At 46.4% G+C, this 19,855-nt stretch overlaps 1 long non-coding RNA gene across 3 annotated transcripts in view; it reads right to left on the bottom strand.

The window, feature by feature from the left end:
- LOC143822906 (uncharacterized) overlaps positions 1-19,855 on the bottom strand; it is a 116,154-nt gene that overhangs the window by 68,866 nt on the left and 27,433 nt on the right. For all 3 annotated transcript variants that reach the window (XR_013226297.1, XR_013226299.1, XR_013226298.1), the window contains exon 2: positions 18,124-18,252. This is a non-coding gene — a long non-coding RNA (uncharacterized LOC143822906). The remainder of the gene's footprint in view (positions 1-18,123; positions 18,253-19,855) is intronic.

The following is a 19,855-nucleotide window of genomic DNA, read 5'->3' as shown; positions in this document are numbered from 1 at the left end:
CTCATCTCAAAAAACACCTTTTAAGCAATGACAGGGGGTTGGACTAGATGGCCTGTGTGGCCCCTTCCAACTCTATGATTCTATGATTCTATGACAGCAATCTACAAAAAAAAATCACTTGAGTGAGAAATATGCCAAAGAATAAAATAATACTATACATAAGGTTTTTTAAAAAATGTTTTATATTTGTTAATTGTTGAAATTTTTAAAAATTTCAATACTGTTTATGCATTCTATGAGAAATTTTGTTGCTGCATATAGAACCCTCCCCCCCCCCCCGGTCAATGGTGTCCCTCTTTAGCAATCTTAAAATCTGGTCACCTTATAATAAACAGAAGACTGTCTGCAGGCAGGTCAGTTTGATGCCTGTGGCAGTTCAAGCCCCCGAGTGTGGGTTCTGTCAGGAGGAAGAAGGTAACCACATTTATTTGAACAAAGAGGTTAGACAGAAGATGAAAGAGGCGCAAAAAAATCTACTGGAACAGACCTGGAAGAAGCTGCATCCAGGCACGAATACAGAATCCTATATCAGATCCTCAAATGACTAAGTGGTAAAACTAAGTCGACAAATGATAATATTAAGAAAGAAGATGGTACTTTTGTACGATCTACTGCCTGCAGCAATGGAAAGAATTCTTTAACCAGCTATATAACCACAATGCATCTCAGGGATCACCACCAGAACCACCACTTATTGACTTGCCAGAAAATATACTCATCAGCTAAAAAGCACAATAAAATCTTGGAAGAATGGAAAGGCACCTGGAGCAGACCAAGTTACTGCTGAAATGATTAAAGCTGGGGAGACATTCTGCTACAGCAGCTCCACACCCTCTTAACACTCATGTGGTACTCAGAATGCATTCTATCAACATGGAAGAAAGCCATCATATTGCCAGTCCTGAAGAAAGGTGACAACTGAGAATGTAAGAATTATTATGGCATCAGCCTCATGTCAGTTATTAGCAAAGTGTTCTTGAAGATGATACAATCAAGGCTTACAGGAACATCGCTAAAGGCTAGGAGAGAAGAGCAAGCAGGATTTAGACCACATCAGGGCTGTATGGATCAAATGTTCACCGTCTGTCCACTAGCAGAGGAAAGAATTAGGTATGGAAAGAGAATTGTCATGGCCTTTATTGATGGCAAATCTGCTTTTGACTGTGTCCACTGGCCTTCTCTATGGAAGATACTAGAAACTACAAATGCGCCCCCCAAAAAAATAATCACACCCCTATAAACAACATATGATGGTTCAACAAGCCAAGCGCAAACTTGAAATGAGCTATCAGAAGAGTTTATCATCCAGACTGGAGTGTGCCAAGGAGATTTTAACATTGTAGTTAATGCCATTATGAGAAAAGCATTCAAGAACAGATGTGGAGTTCAATATGGCCAAAACAACTTTCTGACAGATCTAACGTTTGCAGATGATAGTGCCATGTTTGCGGATACGAATGCAGAGGCTACCAACGCCCTCCATGACATTGCCTGCATCGCCCAACCCTACGGCTTAAAAATAAATGTGGACAAAACCAACGTTATAACCACAGATGGATTGCCGACAAATGCATACCTCAATTGAGCCCAAATTGAGCAAGTCAAAGAATTTTAATATGAAGGCACATTGAAAGAAATTCCATCTCAACATCCGGAAGAAGTACCTGACAGTTAGAGCGGTTTCTCAGTGGAACAGGCTTCCTCGGGAGGTGGTGGGTTCTCCATCTTTGGAAAGGCTGGAGAGCCATTTGACAGAGAAGCTAATTCTGTGAAGACTTAAGGGGGGGGCAGGTTACAGTGGATGAGTGAGAGGATTGTGAGTGTCCTGCATATTGCAAAGGGTTGGACTAGATGACCCATGAGGTCCCTTCCAACTCTATTATTCTATGATTCTATGATTGGTGCAACAAAAGAATCATCTACCACTGAAGCCCACAGTAGGATTGGCTAAGCAACATAAGCATGTATTCCGTGACTCAATACCAAGTTGTCATTGCATAACGTGTTTTGGTCATAAAAAGCCAAACTGGGCTTCATTTTGCTAAATGAATGAATGAATGAATGAATGAATGAATGAATGAATGAATGAATGAATGAATGAATGAATAAAGTGGGGGGATAATAAAAACTGTGGGAGATTCCTCCTGGCACCCTAATCCATTTTTCTTCTTCTTCTGCCTAAACTTGCCTCTTTGTGATGCTGTGTTTTTCTTGGAGAGCTATTTTCTGCCTTCGCAGGGGAAAGTTATGCAATGTACATTCTACTTCATCATGCAACTTGTTCATAATATTATGTCGTTTTCATAAATCTGCTGAAATGGATTTTATTGGCAGCCCCGTGAATCACAGCTCTTCAGGCACTGCGACGCCTTATTGACAAACAGCAACATGCAAAAACGTTCCTCCATATTATAGAACCACTTAACATATTTCATCTATATATTCATTCATTGCACATTAAAGATTTTTTAAAAGTTGCCAGGAGAAACTCAGAGCATTCACACACACACACACACACACACACACACACACAATACTAAACAAACAGATGTATGTAAGCATTCTGAAAGCAGCCAGTGCTTAAAAGGGGCCATTATTATACATTGTTCAGTCTCAGAGTTATTTCCCAGGCTTTTAAATGTATTTAACTTTGATCTGCTTGGGATTTTTCCTAGAGACTGATGCTATCGATTTCCCTTTGGGAAATTTATTCTGTCAACTGTTTTATTCTGTTTGCAAGCCTGTTCAGTCTGCTCTAAGACACTTTGAAGACCCGTGGGCAGAAAAATGGGGTCCTAAGCACCTTAAACATCATTCCTCACAACCCCCCTGTGAATTAGTTAGGCTGAGAGAGTGAGGCAGACTAAAAAAAAAGCTTCCATGGGTGTGGGGGGGGGGCTTCCAGCTCCTAGTCCAACATCATATTGACCACCCTATACATTAAAAAAAAAATCAGAAATGTAAATGTGCATCAATTCCCTTTCCATTCCCCACTAATAACCTCCTATCCAAAGAGTAAATGTTGCTAGATGTGAGGGGCAATCAGAATTATCAGATCAGAAGAAGATACAATTGCCTTCCCTTCCTCTCCCCACAACAGACACACAACAGGGGAGGCTGAGAGAGCTCTGAGAGAACTGCTCTGTGAAAACAGCTCTAACAGGACTGTGATTAGCCCATGGTCACCCAGGAGTGGGGAATTGAACCCATCTTTCTAGATTAGAGACCACCACTCTTAACCACTGCACCAAGAAGGCTCTCAGTGATGAAATCAAACATGCTAATGAATATCCTTGCACTTAAAAAAAAAGAGTGCAAAAAAAAAAGAGTGCAGACTCTTTCCACTCTGGCAGCACTGTGCCAGGTTTGTGCCAGGTGTTTGCAAGAAGACAGCTTGCCCTGCGTCTTCCCGGGTCCAGACAGGGGAAGATTTTCCCTGCCGGACCCAGCCCACCCCAGATTCAAATTCAAATTCATTTTAATACAGCACTACGGCTGGATAAAACAGATAGCAAGAAAAAAACATTTCAGAGCAGAACATTGCATAATCAGGGAGCCAGTACAAAATTTAAAATATGTAAAATTGTATAATTGATGGGTACATTATAAAAAATGCATATTAAAATTCCTCTAAAAATCTTCACTTAAGCTTAAATTGTCTTTCCTGTGTGCTAAGCACATGCACACAAAATTTGGCAACCTGCTTAATAATATGTCCCCTACTATTCCACAGGAGGAATTTAACTTTTTCTTTTTTTTGAGCTGATGGAGGAATCCCTGAGTAATGGGAGGATGAATTTAATTATTTCAGAGTTGAAGGTAGGGCACCTTAAGAGGACGTGTTCGATTTATCTCCCCGGAATTACAGGGGCAGAGTCTTTCAGCAACTGGGGTTTTCTTGAAGCGGCCCACCAGCATGGCAGAAGGTAACGCAGAGCATCTAGCTAGTGTGAATGCTCTCCTCTAGTATTTTGTTTCCAAATAGGAGAGAGAGTCTGCAGAGGCTTGAATATATCTGGAACACGGTGGTGCACCATACCTAGGGGAGCGAGAAAGGTCAGTTTGACGCTCTGTGTCCTCAATCCTTTGTTTCACTACAATTTTCGCCTGATCGTAACCTAACCAGAGTAGTGAAAGTGAGGAAAAGCCTAATTTTATAATTTCCCTCTCGGTGGCCAACAGCCACTGGGATTTAAAATTGTCACAGAGGATTGAAGGAAGTAAACCAGCTGTGGCCCAGTGCGCCTTTAACCATAGAGAGATGGATGAAGTTACTGCTTTAGCTTTGAATTTTGGAAACCCTGTCTCTAAACGTATCCATGAGTTCGAAACATAGTTTGGAACCTGAAGTAACGCTCTGAGAAATTTTGTTTGAACCTGCTCAAGTGGGGCAAAGCAAGAGGTTGGTGGCCCTAAAAAGGTCCCGTACACCATTTGAGCAATTGTCTTAGCTTGGAAGAGTTTGAGTGCCACTGGAACAAAATAGGCTCCATTGGAGCGATGGAATTTGAGTATATTGAGGGCACTTCTCTCCCCTATGTTTGCAAGCTGTCTACCGTGTTCGTGCCTTGATCCTGAAGCCTGCAAAGTAACTCCGAGGTCCTATTCTGGGTACACCCCAGATTAGTGTCTCCACACAAGGCAGCCTGGGCAGAAAGGTTCTGCTACTTGGGGAGGAGGCAGGGTCCATTTTTTTTCCTATTTAGGAATGCAGTAGCAATATCACATTCCTAAACAAAAAAATGCCCCAGGTGGCTTGGCGGCATTTTGCAGCGCTGCAGAGAAGCCTAGGGCATCTTGTGTTCCTTCTGGGACACCGTAGTCAGTCCAGAGTGGGGGGGGGAGCCAGGCCTGGATGGCCTGTGTCTTCCCTTCTGGACAGACCTAGCCTGACATAGGCCCCGATGGTGCCCGCAGCATGGGAGGGCAACCCATGCACAAGATGTCATAGTCCCATTGTATACGGCACTGGTCAGACCACACCTGGAGTACTGTGTGCACTTCTGGAGGCCTCACTTTAAGAAGGACGTAGATAAAATTGAAAGGGTACAGAGGAGAGCGACGAGGATGATCTGGGGCCAAGGGACCAAGCCCTATGAAGATAGGTTGAGGGACTTGGGAAGGTTCAGCCTGGAGAAAAGGAGGTTGAGAGGGGACATGATAGCCCTCTTTAAGTATTTGAAAGGTTGTCACTTGGAGGAGGGCAGGATGCTGTTTCTGTTGGCTGCAGAGGAGAGGACACGCAGTAATGGGTTTAAACTTCAAGTACAACGATATAGGCTAGATATCAGGAAAAGAAATTTCACAGTCAGAGTAGTCCAGCAGTGGAATAGGCTGCCTAAGGAGGTGGTGAGCTCCCCCTCACTGGCAGTCTTCAAGCAAAGGTTGGATACACACTTTTCTTGGATGCTTTAGGATGCTTAGGGCTGATCCTGCGTTGAGCAGGGGGTTGGACTAGATGGCCTGTGTGGCCCCTTCCAACTCTATGATTCTATGAGTCTAACCAAGGGCCTGAGTCGGGCCAGCCCCAACCTGGCCCTGGCCCAGCTCTGAAGTCATCCAACAGTGGGGATTAGCCCCACAACCAGACAACCATTAGCCAAAGCGTAATACCCTATGTCGAAGGGGTCTCAGTTAACCACCCTTCATGTTTCACACAAATCCAGTGCAGTCCAGGCCTTTGCTAAATGCATTAACAAAAGCTCGCAGGGAAGCACTTTCAGCACTAAGGGAAGGGAGGGGAATTTAGAAGACCATCAGGAAGGGACATCTTTTGATGTGACAAGAGTGTTGTTCTACATCTACAAGACTGTTGTTTTTTTTTCCTCACTGTTGAAAGGTTTCCAATTCAGTTTTCATGACCGTGTTGCTTTAATAATTTTATTGCTGCAGGGTGCCTTGCGGTAGAGAGGCGAAGTAAATAAATAAATAAAGCCCTGCTCTACACACACACACACACACACACACTCATGCTTGATAATAGTTTTTTTTTAGCCCATCTAATCTCATCTCGGTGAGATATATTACACACACAGGATCAAGAGGGAGATGTAATTACATAGCAAACAGATCAAGCATGTATATTTATTGTTTATACCCGATGACTTAAGAAATATCACAGGACATTGGGTTTTTGTAGCTCCCGTGTACTCTCACATACAAAAATAATCCAGATTGGAGATTCTGATTTATATAAATAGATAGATGAAAGCAACTGGGATTTTAAAAGAAATGACTGGCGACATTTTTCTCTGGAAAGATCCTTTATTAAAAAGGAGATAAACCTCCTTCTTTTCCAGATTTCCAATAGAAATTTGGCAATTATTCTATACCTGAAACAAGCTATCAATGCATACGCCCAGTTCAGGTTGGTCCAGCCTGCTGTACTTCTATCGAAACCAGGGGTAGTCAAACTGTGACCCTCCAGTTGTCCATGGACTACAATTCTCAGAAGCCCCTGCCAGCAAATGCTGGCAGGGGCTTCTGAGAATTGTAGTCCATGGACATCTGGAGGGCCACAGTTTGATTACCCCTGATCGAAACCTACATAAACCCCAGCTGCTTGTTTCTCTATCAAACACGGAGCTTCTAGCGTGCCAGTGATCGGACGGATCCGCTGATATATCCAATCCTATCCTCGGCTGCTCCTCTGTGTGGTCTTTAAGAACTGTCCTTATCAGCCTTCTGTTTATTATTGTGCCTGGTTGAAAGGGAATATGCCAAGCAATCCCTGGACTCCAATCTTTAGCCCTGTTGTCAGGACAAATTAATTTCTTTGGAAACCCACTGTGACTCAAGATACCATCTAGGAAATGTAGGATTAATGGAGTCCCTGCACAGCAAGCTGTGTGTGGCAGGTGGGTGTGGGGAGCCATGAGAAAAATGGACCGGGTGGAACCAAATAAATGAATTTGCCAATAGGATTTGGGGAGGGTCAGTTGGGGGGGATATGTGGGGAGTGTGTTTTGTTTTTAAAAGAAACTGTACACGATGATATTTGAGCCAGCTGGCTTTGCTTCATGGCTTCCCAGGAAATCCCTCTTCCCCCTCTTCTTCTGTCATGGAGTGAATACAATCATTTACCACTTGGCAAGTCACCACAGTACTAAGGTGAACCACTTGGGAAGACAGTTGTCTTGTTTAGCAGCAAACAATTTTTTTTATGTCACATTTTGCCACATGTCTGCATCTGATGCGGGGTAAAGTGCTTTTGGCAGCAAATGTCAGGATCCTACAAAACTGAGACCACACCAAGAATTCCATAGCAAAGTCAGTCTTTATTGAGGATTACAACAGAGCAAGCATCTTCTTCAGAAAATACACAGAACAGGGTTACTGGCAAAGACAAGATACCAAGGAATGAATGGGGTTTTAAGCATTCGAACCCATGCTGAGAGCGCTGCTCAAACTAGACTGAAATTTGGTTCTCACAGAAATGACTGTTTGATCAGCAAAGGTGCAAAATTAGACAGGCAGTCTACATCCATTCCCAGATTCTTTCCCTGGGAGCTGGGATGTTCTAGAATAGGGGTAGTCAAACTGCGGCCCTCCAGATGTCCATGGACTACAATTCCCAGGAGCCCTGGGAATTGTAGTCCATGGACATCTGGAGGGCCGCAGTTTGACTACCCCTGTTCTAGAAGAAGAGGCAAAATAAGAGTTGGTCCTTATATGCTACTTTTCACAATCCAAAGGAGTCTCAAAGCGGCTTACATTCGCCTTCCCTTTCCTCTCGACACAACAGACACCCAGTGAGGTGGGTGAGGCTGAGGGAGCCCTGAGATTACTGAAGAAGAAGAGTTAGTTCTTTTATGCCGCTTTTCTCTTCCCGAAGGAGGCTCGAAGCAGCTTCCATTTGCCTTCCCTTTCCTCTCCCCAAAACAGACACCCTGTGAGGTTGGTGAGGCTGAAAGAGCCCTGATATCACTGCTCGGTCAGAACAGCTTCCTCAGTGCTGTGATGAGCCTAAGGTCACCCAGCTGCCTGTACGTGGAGGAGGAGCAGGGAATCAAATCCGGCTCGCAAGATTAGAACTCCGTACTCCTAACCCCTACACCAAGCTGACTCCTCCAAGGCTAGAGACAACATTAACATAACACAGGCCAGAGCAGAGCTTCAAATGAGGCTGAGGTACACTGGAGGAACAAAGAATACATGAGAAAGGGGGTGGGGGAGGCTGAGAATCTAGCATGCCTAACCTCCATCCAGGAGGAACCTGGAAAAATTGACATGGCCCGTGACATTCTGCCACCTCTAAAAAGAACCCCTGAGGGTTCTAACCTGAGCTGGAAGTAGACGCAGCTTGTCTGGGTATGCCTCATGAAACCTGCTAACCAACCTGGGGGTGGAGACATCCTCCACATTGATCTACTCGTTCTCTGAGTCGGGGAAAGCCCTTCCAAGCTACAAAGTATTGCAAATTTCTGTTATGTAGCCTTGAATCCAGGACATCAACGAGTTCATAGTGGGTGCCCTTCCCTACCATGACAGGTAGAGGAAGTGGATCCTTAGGGTGCCACTTATCCGGAGCCAGGGCCAATTTCAAGAGACTGACATGGAACAGGGGGTAGACTTTGCAGAAAGAGGAAGGCAATTCCACCCAGGCAGCCAAGCCGGTATATATAATCCCTAGGGCCACATGAGAGCTCATCATCTTCTTTTGCTCTCAGTGGGAGTGGGTAAAGGAGAGAGGGAGATGCACGTAGCTATTTGGAGGGAGATAATTTTGCAGGACAGATAGAGTGGTTCAGGTGGAGGGTCTATAGAGGAGCAACACCATCAGCATTATCTGTGTGTCTTCGGCTGCTCATTTCTGGATGGCATTCAGAACCGGCCCCCTTAGAGGCTGATGGCCTGTCAATCGGAGACTTGCTGAGTGCAGGCAGATGTCTTTTTTTTCCCCCTCAAGAGGCACCTACTGTTCTTTCTGGGAATGGGGGGGGGGGACACATTTTATTTCAACCTGATGTTCTTTGTGGGCTTGTCCTGGAAGCCTTTTTGGGGGTTAACTCTTCCATTTTTCTTTCTGGAAGCAGGATAAAGGATCATAAATAAACCCCGATTTCTACTTTACTTTTCACAAAGTGCTTTTGGGACACATTTTATTTTGATTTTTTCCCTTCACTTATGGTATGGGGGGAGGGGGGAGGTTCCCCTGCATCTTTTCTCTGTGTTTTGGGGGCTGGCTTTCTCCACACAGCCAAATCAACATGTAAACTTTCAGCATTAAAGCAGAACACGTAATCCCAAATCCGTTTAAAGGTAAAGGTATCCCCTGTGCAAGCACCGGGTCATGTCTGACCCTTGGGGTGACACCCTCCAGCGTTTTCATGGCAGACTCAATATGGGGTGGTTTGCCAGTGCCTTCCCCAGTCATTACCATTTACCCCCCAGCAAGCTGGGTACTCATTTTACCGACCTCGGAAGGATGGAAGGATGAGTCGACCTTGAGCCGGCTGCTGGGATCGAAGTCCCAGCCTTATGGGCAAAGCTTTCAGACAGCTGCCTTACCACTCTGCGCCACAAGAGGCTCTAAATCCGTTTAGATTCCCATTAAAGAGACATGTTTTACTTTCAGGTGGTATTCTTTCTATGGGGTTCCCTAGTTCCCAAGTTCAGTTGACTGTTGTAACTTTCTGCCTGGGAGTGGGGTGAATGATCACCAATAAATACTATTTTCTATTTCCCAACATTCTGAATCTGAGGTGTGGTTTTATCTCAAGATTTACCTTCGTATGTGTGTGCGTGTGTGATGGGGGGCTGTGGTTCCAAATCCAGCATCTTTTCCTGGTTTCCCGGGTGGCTGTGGCTGGGTAGCCAAATCAGTATCTTGGCTTCCACCCTTTTTTCTCCCTTCTTTCCCCCAGATCACACATGGGACTACCATAAAGTGTCACCACTACCAGTCAAGTTTTCATTTTCTGAGCTTTTCTCTGGAAGCATGGTTACTATTTCTCTCCACCCTCTTTCTTCTGCTCATGTCCTATTGACACACTTTGAAGCCAGTCATATCTCACTGCTTTTGGCATGCCAGGCTATGTTCAGTTTGTGATCCACCACCACCACCAGGTTGGGTCTTCCTGAGTTGGGACAAGCCTCAGACAAGACCCAGAAACCATGTCCACAATGAGGTGATAAAGTTGGGGGAGCTCCATAGTGAATTTCAAATCTATAGCACCCCAAGAAAAAAACTAAAACAGTTAGGGAATTCAAGCGAACCCAAAGGTTCAAGAACACGGGGAGGTCCATGCAGGTTCAGGGTTCAAGGTTTGATCCACCACAAATCTCCATTTTCCAGGTTCATGCCCACCTCTAGTGATAAATATAAAGTTCTGCATTTAGGTAGGAAAAATCAAATGCATTGGATGGGGGGAAGTTCTCTTGGCAGTAGCATGTGCAAAAAGGATCTGGGGGTCTTAGTAGACCATACACTGAGCATGGGTCAGCAGTGTACCTGAATGGCTAAAAAGGCAAATAGGATTTGGGGCTATATCAAAAGAAGTATAGTGTCCAGATCACATGAGGAAATGTTACCGCTTTACTCTGCTCTGGTAAGACGTCACTTGGAGTATTGTATTAAGTTTTGGATACAAACTGAAGGGGAAAAAATGTACAGAAACTAGAGCATATCCAGAGGAGGGCTGTGAAGATGGTGAGGGGTTTGGAGACCAAGTTGTATGAGAAAAGGTTAAGGGAGTTTGAGTTGTTTAGCCTGGAGAAAAAACAACTAAGAGGTGATATGATAACCATATTCAAATTCTTGAAGGGCTGTCATAGAGAAGATGGAGCAGAGTTGTTTTCTGTTGCCCCAGAGAGTTAGAGCCAGTTTGGTGTAGTGGGTACGAGTGCGGACTTCTAATCTGGCATGCCGGGTTCGATTCTGCGCTCCCCCACATGCAGCCAGCTGGGTGACCTTGGGCTCGCCACAGCACTGATAAAACTGTTCTGACCGGGCAGGAATATCAGGGCTCTCTCAGCCTCACCTACCCCACAGGGTGTCTGTTGTGGGGAGAGGAAAGGGAAGGCGACTGTAAGCCGGTTTGAGCCTCCTTCGGGTAGGGAAAAGCGGCATATAAGAACCAACTCTTCTTCTTCTTCTTCTAGACCAGTAAATAATGGATTGAAATTAATTAGTGGTTAAGACTTGCTATATGGCCTTCTGAGGCACCTTTCCCTCCCTCCTCTCCCAACAAAATTACACCTTCTTTGCTCTCCCCAGTATTACAGTGGAACAAATCTTGAGAGACTTTTTATATACACCAGGGATTTTCTTTTAGCCCTCCTATAGAAATTTAATTCATTTCATAATTACAAACTCAGTTATCCCTAAGAATTACATGTGCTTTGCACAGGTGTAAACAGCAGTGCCTTTTTTTCACACAGAGATATTGTTTGAAGATTAAATGCATATATATAGATAATCATCACCATGCCTGTCATACTCACTGTTGAGAAATACTCTCGAAAGGCCACTTGGAGCTCCCTCTTAGCTATGCCTGGTGTGTGTTTTTGTGAGCAAAACAGTTTTTAAAGAGCAACATTCTACACAAAAGGAACAGCAAGGAAAACATGTACTGGGAATAATAACAGTAAACTTATTTACAGAACACCAAGTTATATAAACAGCAGTTAGACTAGAATTGATACCAAGATTAAGCAGCAACTAGTAAATGGGTAGAGCCTCTTGTGGCACAGAGTGGTAAGGCAGCAGACATGCAGTCTGAAAGCTTTGCCCATGAGGCTGGGAGTTCGATCCCAGCAGCCGGCTCAAGGTTGACTCAGCCTTCCATCCTTACAAGGTCGGTAAAATGAGTACCCACCTTGCTGGGGGGTAAATGGTAATGACTGGGGAAGGGACTGGCAAACCACCCCGTATTGAGTCTGCCATGAAAACGCTAGAGGGCGTCACCCCAAGGGTCAGACATGACCCAGTGCTTGCACAGGGGATACCTTTACCTAGTAAATAGGTAGATCCTGAAACAACTCACATTTCTGCAAACATCCCCTTCAAGTCACTGAGAATTCTCAACTGGAATTTTCAAGTGTTCAGTATAATGCTTGATAAATGCACAGTGAACCCTGCCCACCTAGTCCCCCAGCACCAGGCCTAGGTATTGTTGCAGCCTCTTGATCCAGAAGTCTGAGAAAACTTCCGTTCCTACCACATCCAGCATCTAGTAGTACCTGAAGAGGAGATCAGCAGCCAGCTAGTGAATGTCACCCTAAATGCTGCCCACGGCATAGATACAAAACCAGCATATGTTTTTGCTATTGGGAACACAACAGTAATGCTGTCAAGTTTATGGGTTCAGTAGATACAGACTTAGTATCTCTAGTAATTCAACTCTTTATTAACACCAACCAAACACTGATCAATTCACACACAACCCAACATTCCTTTATACACTGTTGGCTTCCTGCCAAACAACCTGAGTGACTCTTTACGGAGCCTTGCAATTGGAAGATGACCTGTGCATCCCATTGGATGCAAAAGATAAGCAGAAGTGGTTCTTGATCGGTTACGTTACATTCTTTGACTTGGGGTGACTGCAAGCATGGCTCACTGGCCACACCCAACAAATGCAGTGGTGGTCAGGTTGCTAGTTTCCTCTTGGCAACCAGTGGGGGATGTGCAATGCCAGTTATGTGGCCTGAGCCTTCCTCTTTCTACTCTTCAGTCCCCCTGCCAGACAGCTGATCAGTGGCTAGGGGACAAGGCCTGGCAGTAGGGGAATTCCACTTCCACCGGAAGGGTAGAGTTCTGGGTAGAGTTGCCAGGTGTTCCCCCTCCCCCCGGTCACTGGCAGAGGATGAGGGGATGGGAGAGTAGACATGCTTGATCCAGGCTGGGAAACTCCTGGGGATTTGGGGGTGGAGCCTAGGGAGGGCAGAGACCACAGTGGGGAACAATGTCAGAAGGTCCACCTTCCCAAACAGCCTTTGTCTTCAGAGGAACTTGTCTTTGTAGTCTGGAGATGAGCTGTAATTCCAGGGGATCCCCAGGTCCCACCTGGAGGCTGCCATCCCTAGCTGAGGGTACATTACCCACAAGGAAATTTGGCCCTGTTGGATAAAAATCAAAATTAATCCAGAGGGCTCTGATGGAAGAGAAAAAACTCCCATTTCAGCACGTGAATTCAATGCGTGTGTGAATTCAATGCAGGTACGGTCGCATGAAATAGACTTATAAGCATAGCTAAGAATCCCTGAAACAGATTTCTGAATACAAAAGAAGGTCCCTGATTGGATTTGAATTTCCTTGAGCAAATATTCAATCCAAGGAAAAGAGCCGTGCACATGAGTGGTTTAAGAATTTGTGGGGCCCGTAGCACCAAAGCCAGTGTAAGGATTCATGGGGCCTAGCAGAGTACAGACTGGGAGCTGGTGAGGTGGAGCCCTCCACACACATTGGAAAGGGGTGTGACCCCAAATATACTTAAGAGGGAAAAGCAGAGAGGAAAACAGCTACAGCCTGGAAGCATGGGGCCTATAGCATGTGCTACATGTACTACATGGATAAACCGGCCCTGGCCGTGCACAGAAACCAGTTCCCATTTGAGCAATAGCATCTCTGCATCCTGGCTATAACAACGTACCAAAGAACTGTGCACCAATGTCCCCTAGCCTCCAACATGAAACACTGGATCCATAACCGCAGATGTGTACCACTCGGTAGTGGAGTATTTACTCCCCTCGTAAAGCGCTGGGATAGAAAACGTGTTGCCAAGTTCAGCCCGGATCAGCCACACATCTTTGACCATCACAACTTCACACCACACAACTATCACAGCCTCTGCCAGCCTGGCCGCAGAATCTATGAAGCGAGAGAGACCACCCTGAGTATTTGCAGCCTTCCGGGATCACATGTTGTGAATTAATAGCTCAGCTCAGATTTCTCCTTTGTGGAAAGGGGGTGGGTCTCAATAGCAGAGCACATGACTTGCATGCAAAAGGTCCCAAGTTCATCCCCTGGCACATCCAATTAAAAAGACCCGAGGAAAGGCCTTTCTCTGCCAGAGGCCCCAGGACGCCTCTGCCAGTCAAGTAAACAATAGTCTCTATGATGGACCAATGGCCACATTCAGTGAAAGGAAGCTTAGTGTAAAAGAAGGTGCAGACTTATCAGCAGCCCTAATTTTGGAAAGCACATTGCATCTATGCAAGAAGTGCATAGACATACACTACCCCATCTATTGCCTGGCTTCTGCTAAATATATGCCCCTAGTGATCAGGAGGACACACCACAACCACAGGTTGAAAGTGATGAAATGACACGGTCCAGACTGGAAATTAATGAAGAACATCAAGAGAGCTTCTGTCTGCCAATCACAGATAGCACCTGTCCAGACAAAATGGAACTGGAACTGTCTGCCCATCCACCTGCCTGCCCATAAACACATCCACCCACCCATCCACGTCTGTCTGTCTGCCTGCCTGCCTGCCTGCCTGCCTGCCTGCCTGTCTGTCTGTCTGTCTGTCTGTCTGTCTGTCTGTCTGTCTGTCTGTCTGTCGTGGACAGAGGGCAGCAAAAAGAGAGAGATCATCAACCCGCTGACAACTCACTTGCGGAGTCCCACAAGGAGCGGTTCTCTCTCCAGTTCTGTTGAACATCTTCCTGCGCCCTCTTGCCCAACTGATGCAGAAGTTCGCCATCAAGATCCCAATGACACCCAGCTCTTCTTCCTGATGGATGGCCGCCCTGATTCTCCCCCAGAAGCATTAGCCAGCTGCCTGGAAGTGGTGACGGGATGGCTCAAGCAGAGTCATCTGAAGCTCAATGCTTCAAAGACGGAGGTCCTGGGACTGGATATGAAGGGCCCATGTGAGGAAGCGTGCCTGCCCACCCTGGATGGTGTACAGCTATCAATGGCTCATTCCACCAGGAACTTGGGCGTGATCCTGGATGCTTCCCTCACAATGGAAGCTCAGGTCACGAGGATAGTGCGGCAGGCATTCTCCCTCCTTCACCAAGCCAAACTACTAGCACACTGCTTGCCCCCAAAACACCTAGCCACAGTGATCCATGTGACAGTCACCTCTAGACTGGACTTCTGCAACTCATTCAATGCAGGCTTCCCCTTATATTTGATCCAAAAACTTCAGCTGGTCCAAAACGCAGTGGCCAGGGTCCTCACAGTAACACCATGAAGGTCCCACATCTGGCCCATCTTCCACCAACTACAATGGCTACCATCTGCATCAGGCTAAAGGTTTTGATAATCACCTTCAAGGCCATATGCAGTCAGAGCCCAGTGTACCTGAGGGACCACCTTTCTGCCAACGCCCCTCAAAGAGGCTTGTGCTCTGCCAGTGATCCCTGGCCCAAAAGAAGCCTGCCTGACCTCAACCAGGGCCAGAGCCTTCTCTGTCCTGGCCCTCATCTGGTGGAATGAGCTCCCAGAGGAGGTCAGGACTCTGACGGAACAAAAGCAGTTTTAAAGGGCCTGCAAAAGGGAGCTCCTCCACCAGGCATTTGGCTGAGGTCGGCCGCAATCAACAACAGCTACTGGGCCCCTGAACTTCCCTCCCCTGAACCTTGCTCCAGACTGGGTAGGCGCGCTTCCTCACATGGTCCCTTCCTACCCAGACGCAGGACCTCCATCTTTGAAGGATTGAGACAGCAGGACTATTCCATGGACATGTTTGGTACTATTCTGTTAAACTGTTATCTTCTGTTACTATTATTATTATCACCATTGTTCTCTCTTGCCCCAGAGGGATGGACCAGAACCAATGGGATGAAATGAGTTCAATGTATAATTCTTTACATTCTATATAAAGCGCCCTGAGCCTCAAGGGAGGGCGGTATATAAATGTAACAAAATGACTGACTGACTGACTGACTGACTGACTGACTGACTGACTGACTGACTGACTGACTGACTGACTGACGGACTGATGGACGGACGGACGGACGGACGGACGGACGGACGGAAGGAAGGAAGGAAGGAAGGAAGGAAGGAAGGAAGGAAGGAAGGAAGGAAGGAAGGAAGGAAAAGGGGTAAAGAAAGAGGAAGGAAGGAAGGAAGGAAGGAAGGAAGGAAGGAAGGAAGGAAGGAAGGAAGGAAGGAAGGAAGGAAGGAAGGAAGGAAGGAAGGGTTACATGTCAAAACAGAAAGTGCAACTTGCTTGTTCCTCCCATTTCCTCCCAGACTTGCAGCCAGCCTCCGGAGCCTGAGTTTCTTCACTGGGATGCAACCCACATGGATTCCCAGCAGAGGACGCAGAAGTTGAAAGGGTCTGGTGAACAGCCTTTCCAAAAACTCAGGGGGAGCAGATCCCTGCATTCTCCTGAGGCCTTATAGGCGCATATGAAAAGGAAGTTAAAAGGACAGGAGACTTTTACACAGTTGCTCAAATAATGAGCCCCATTTGGCTGCTGCCGTTGTTCAGGCCCTTGCCAGGAAAGCCTGTTGGCAGACATCGAGGGGTGGGGGGAAAGCAGCCGTTCCTGGTTGCCACAATCAGGTTCTATAGGCCGATCACAACAGGGGCTGTGAAAGGGCTTTCGAAGGCTGGGATTGGGGTCAAGAGGCACGGTCCATATGCTTGTGCAGATACATTCCTGGCAGTCAGAATTATGGCGGCACACGTGTAGAGTATTCCTTTTGCTCGCAGGGAGGCAGCGGGTTGGAGCACTGCCAGGAGGATGCCCGATCACGCTAATGCTGCTTTGGCAGCAATAAAGCTTGCTGAGGCTTTATAGCCGGAGGAGTTGGGGGGGGGGGTGAGGAATGCAAATTTGGCCTGATGATCATAAGAGAAGCCTTGGAAACAGCCGACTTTTTCAAAATCAAATCTCTAAAGGAGCTTAATTTTAGAAAGGGGGGAAGCCTCCTAAGAAAACTCAAATGCCCTTGTCAGCCACGAAACTTTAACAGCATTACAAGCAACATATCCCTCCGCATTTGTTCAGAAGTATACTTTACCCACAAAAGAGAAACCCTAAAAGCTAATTCAAACATTCCAAAAGCGTGCAAGCTTCCGCTGCCGCGGGGGACCATAAAACCTTCAGGACTTCGGAGCACACGTAAGAAATTGAATCTCTGAAAAAGTCCACAATGAGATCTGTCTGCATATCAAAGCTAGGTTTGTGGATTGTCTTTGTTTTCAAACGTGCAATGCACTGCCTGCATGCACACTGAGGTGGTCCCAAAAGGAGGCTGAGCCATCTTTCCTTTTCAGAAGGTTTGAACAGGCTCTCAAAGGGGAAAACGGCATACAACAGCAGCAAGGTAAGGTTTCATGTCTAAATGCACACGGCGCCAGGGTTCCTGCTAAGTCTTTCTGAAAAACATGTCCATCCTTTTAAAATCCTAGGATCCAGAGTCATTCCAACATTACTGAAGAATGAGGGACCAACTATTAATCAAAACACATAGAATCACAGAATCACAGAATCACAGAATCATAGAGTTGGGACCTCTTGGGTCATCTAGTCCAACCCCCTGCACTATGCAGGACACTCACCACCCTATCGCTCATTCACTGTAACCTGCCACCCCCTTGAGCCTTCACAGAATCAGCCTCTCCGTCAGATGGCTCTCCAGCTTCTGTTTAAAAATTTCCAAAGATGGAGAACCCACCACCTCCCGAGGAAGCCTGTTCCACTGAGGAACCGCTCTAACTGTCAGGAACTTCTTCCGGATGTTTAGATGAAATTTCTTTTGAACTAATTTCATCCCATTGGTTTTGGTCTGTCCCTCTGGGGCAAGAGAGAACAATTCTACTCCATCCTCCATATGGCAGCCTTTTCAATACCTGAAGAGGGTTATCAGATCCCTCTCAGTCGTCTCCTCTCTAGGCTAAACAGACCAAGCTCCCCCAACCTTTCCTCATATGTCTTGGTCTCCAAACCACTCACCATCTTTGTTGCCCTCCTCTGGACACCTTTGTGGTGCCCAAAACTGAACACAGTACTCCAAGTGAGGCTGAACCAAAGCAGATGTTTCCAGATGTACCCAGGGCCAGATTTACATGAAAAGAGGCCCTAGGCTATTCCACTTATGTGGCCTTTTCACCTCCCATTTGTAAGTTTGTAAATTACATGAGCAATAATAAAATACATCATTACTGTGATATATATCGATATGTTAAATGAAACATGTTGTGATTGGTACTAACCTTTATAAAAAATGTGGAATCTAGGCCCCTCTTGATCTTGAGGCCCTAGGCCAAAGCCCTGGATGTACCGAAAACAGCAGGACCAGTTCTGGATGGAGCTTAGCCTCACCCTTTCTGGTGGATGTTTCCCTGCAAGGGCAGAAATCACTTTCAGTTTGGGATGATCTGCTGGCCCTCTATGTAAAAATACGAAAGAAGGCAAAAGCACTTGTGTCTCCAGCTTGCTTTTAACTCTGAAGAGCTGCATTTCCCCACTAGTCATGTAGCCTCCTGATTTTAAACCCAGGATTTTTTTTACAAACATTCGGTAGAGATGCTGCAAATTTCACCGTGAACGCGTTCGAAAGTCAACCGTCACATGCTTGAAGGTGTCTGTCAGACACGAACCCATCATCCAGCCTGTTTGGCTTGTGGTAAACAGCCATAGGTGCCCGATGAACTAGTTTGCATTTGGGCTACGGCAACACTGTACAGATGCAAAGATGCTGCTAATTGAAACCCATCGTTAGCACCAGGGATTACTCAGACAACATCAAAGGATGGCGTGATATTGAAACACAGCATTTATTTATGATTGATGGATATGATTTACAACTCATTTAAAAGGGCTGCCCTAACCAGGCACACCCAATGGCAGTCCCAATAGACACACCCTTGGCCAGTAAAATAGGTCCCAAATAGCAGAATGATATCAAAGTCACAGTCCAGTCTGGGGCTTAGCACTAACCAATCAAAACAGAGTCCAGTGGGGAGCCTAGAGGGTGGTCAAAGGACAAGCCAAAGTTGGAAACCAGGAAAAGCAGAGTCTGTAACCAACAGAAAGTCCAAATACCAGAGCTGTAGTCCAAGAAGCCGTAGCAGGAGTCAGGAAACTGGAGATCAATCAAGCAGAGCTTTGCTGAAGTGAGGATGAGACAGAAACAGAGGTCAAGGTGACGGGTAGGTTCAGTGCACAGCTTGCACCCACAAGGAAATGCCGTTTCAGGCTCGATTAAGTGCAACTTCCCTTAACAGGATGAACGACCCCACCTGGGGCCTCAGGCATTGTCCGTCCAAGTGCCCTCACCTGGGACCCATCAGCTATGACAGTGCACCAAGAAGAAGAAGAAGGAGAAGAAGGAGAAGAAGGAGAAGGAGGAGAAGGAGGAGAAGAAGAAGAAGAAGAGTTGGTTCTTATATGCTGCTTTTCACTGACCGTAGGAGTTCGTCTTCTCTTTCCGCTCCCCACAACAGACACCCTATGAGGTGGGTGAGGGTGAGAGAGCCCTGATATTACTGCTAGCTTTCTCAGTGCTGTGCGGAGCCCAAGGTCACCCAGCTGGCTGCATGTGGGGGAGCGCAGAATCGAACCCAGCATGTCAGATTAGAAGTCCACACCCCTACACCAAACTGGCTTTTGTGTGGTGCTCCTGTGGTGCTCTGTGAAATCTGCTCACTATCACTGCCCACGGCACTCTGGCGAGCTGTCTGGGCTGGAGTGGGGTACTGGTGCGGTTGAGGCCACGGGAGGGCAGAATGTCAACCTGGCTGGGAATCACTTGCTCCTTTTGTTTGGAGCTTGGAATTTGCTGATCATGCTCTTGCACCTCCCTGCTCCGCCCTTTTCCTCTTGCTCTGATGGCAGTGGCGGCAGCACCTGCATGAAAACTGGAGGTAGGAGGACAGGCTCTGATAGCAGTGGAAGTAGCTCCTAAGAGCAGCAACGGCGGCTCCTGCTCCGAGACCACTAGCA

The sequence above is a fragment of the Paroedura picta genome, chromosome 13 (assembly GCF_049243985.1).
Source record: "Paroedura picta isolate Pp20150507F chromosome 13, Ppicta_v3.0, whole genome shotgun sequence".
In the NCBI taxonomy this organism is placed as follows: Eukaryota; Metazoa; Chordata; class Lepidosauria; order Squamata; family Gekkonidae; genus Paroedura; species Paroedura picta.
Note: the sequence above shows the minus strand (reverse complement) of the source record. Positions and strands in the feature narration are given on the sequence as shown.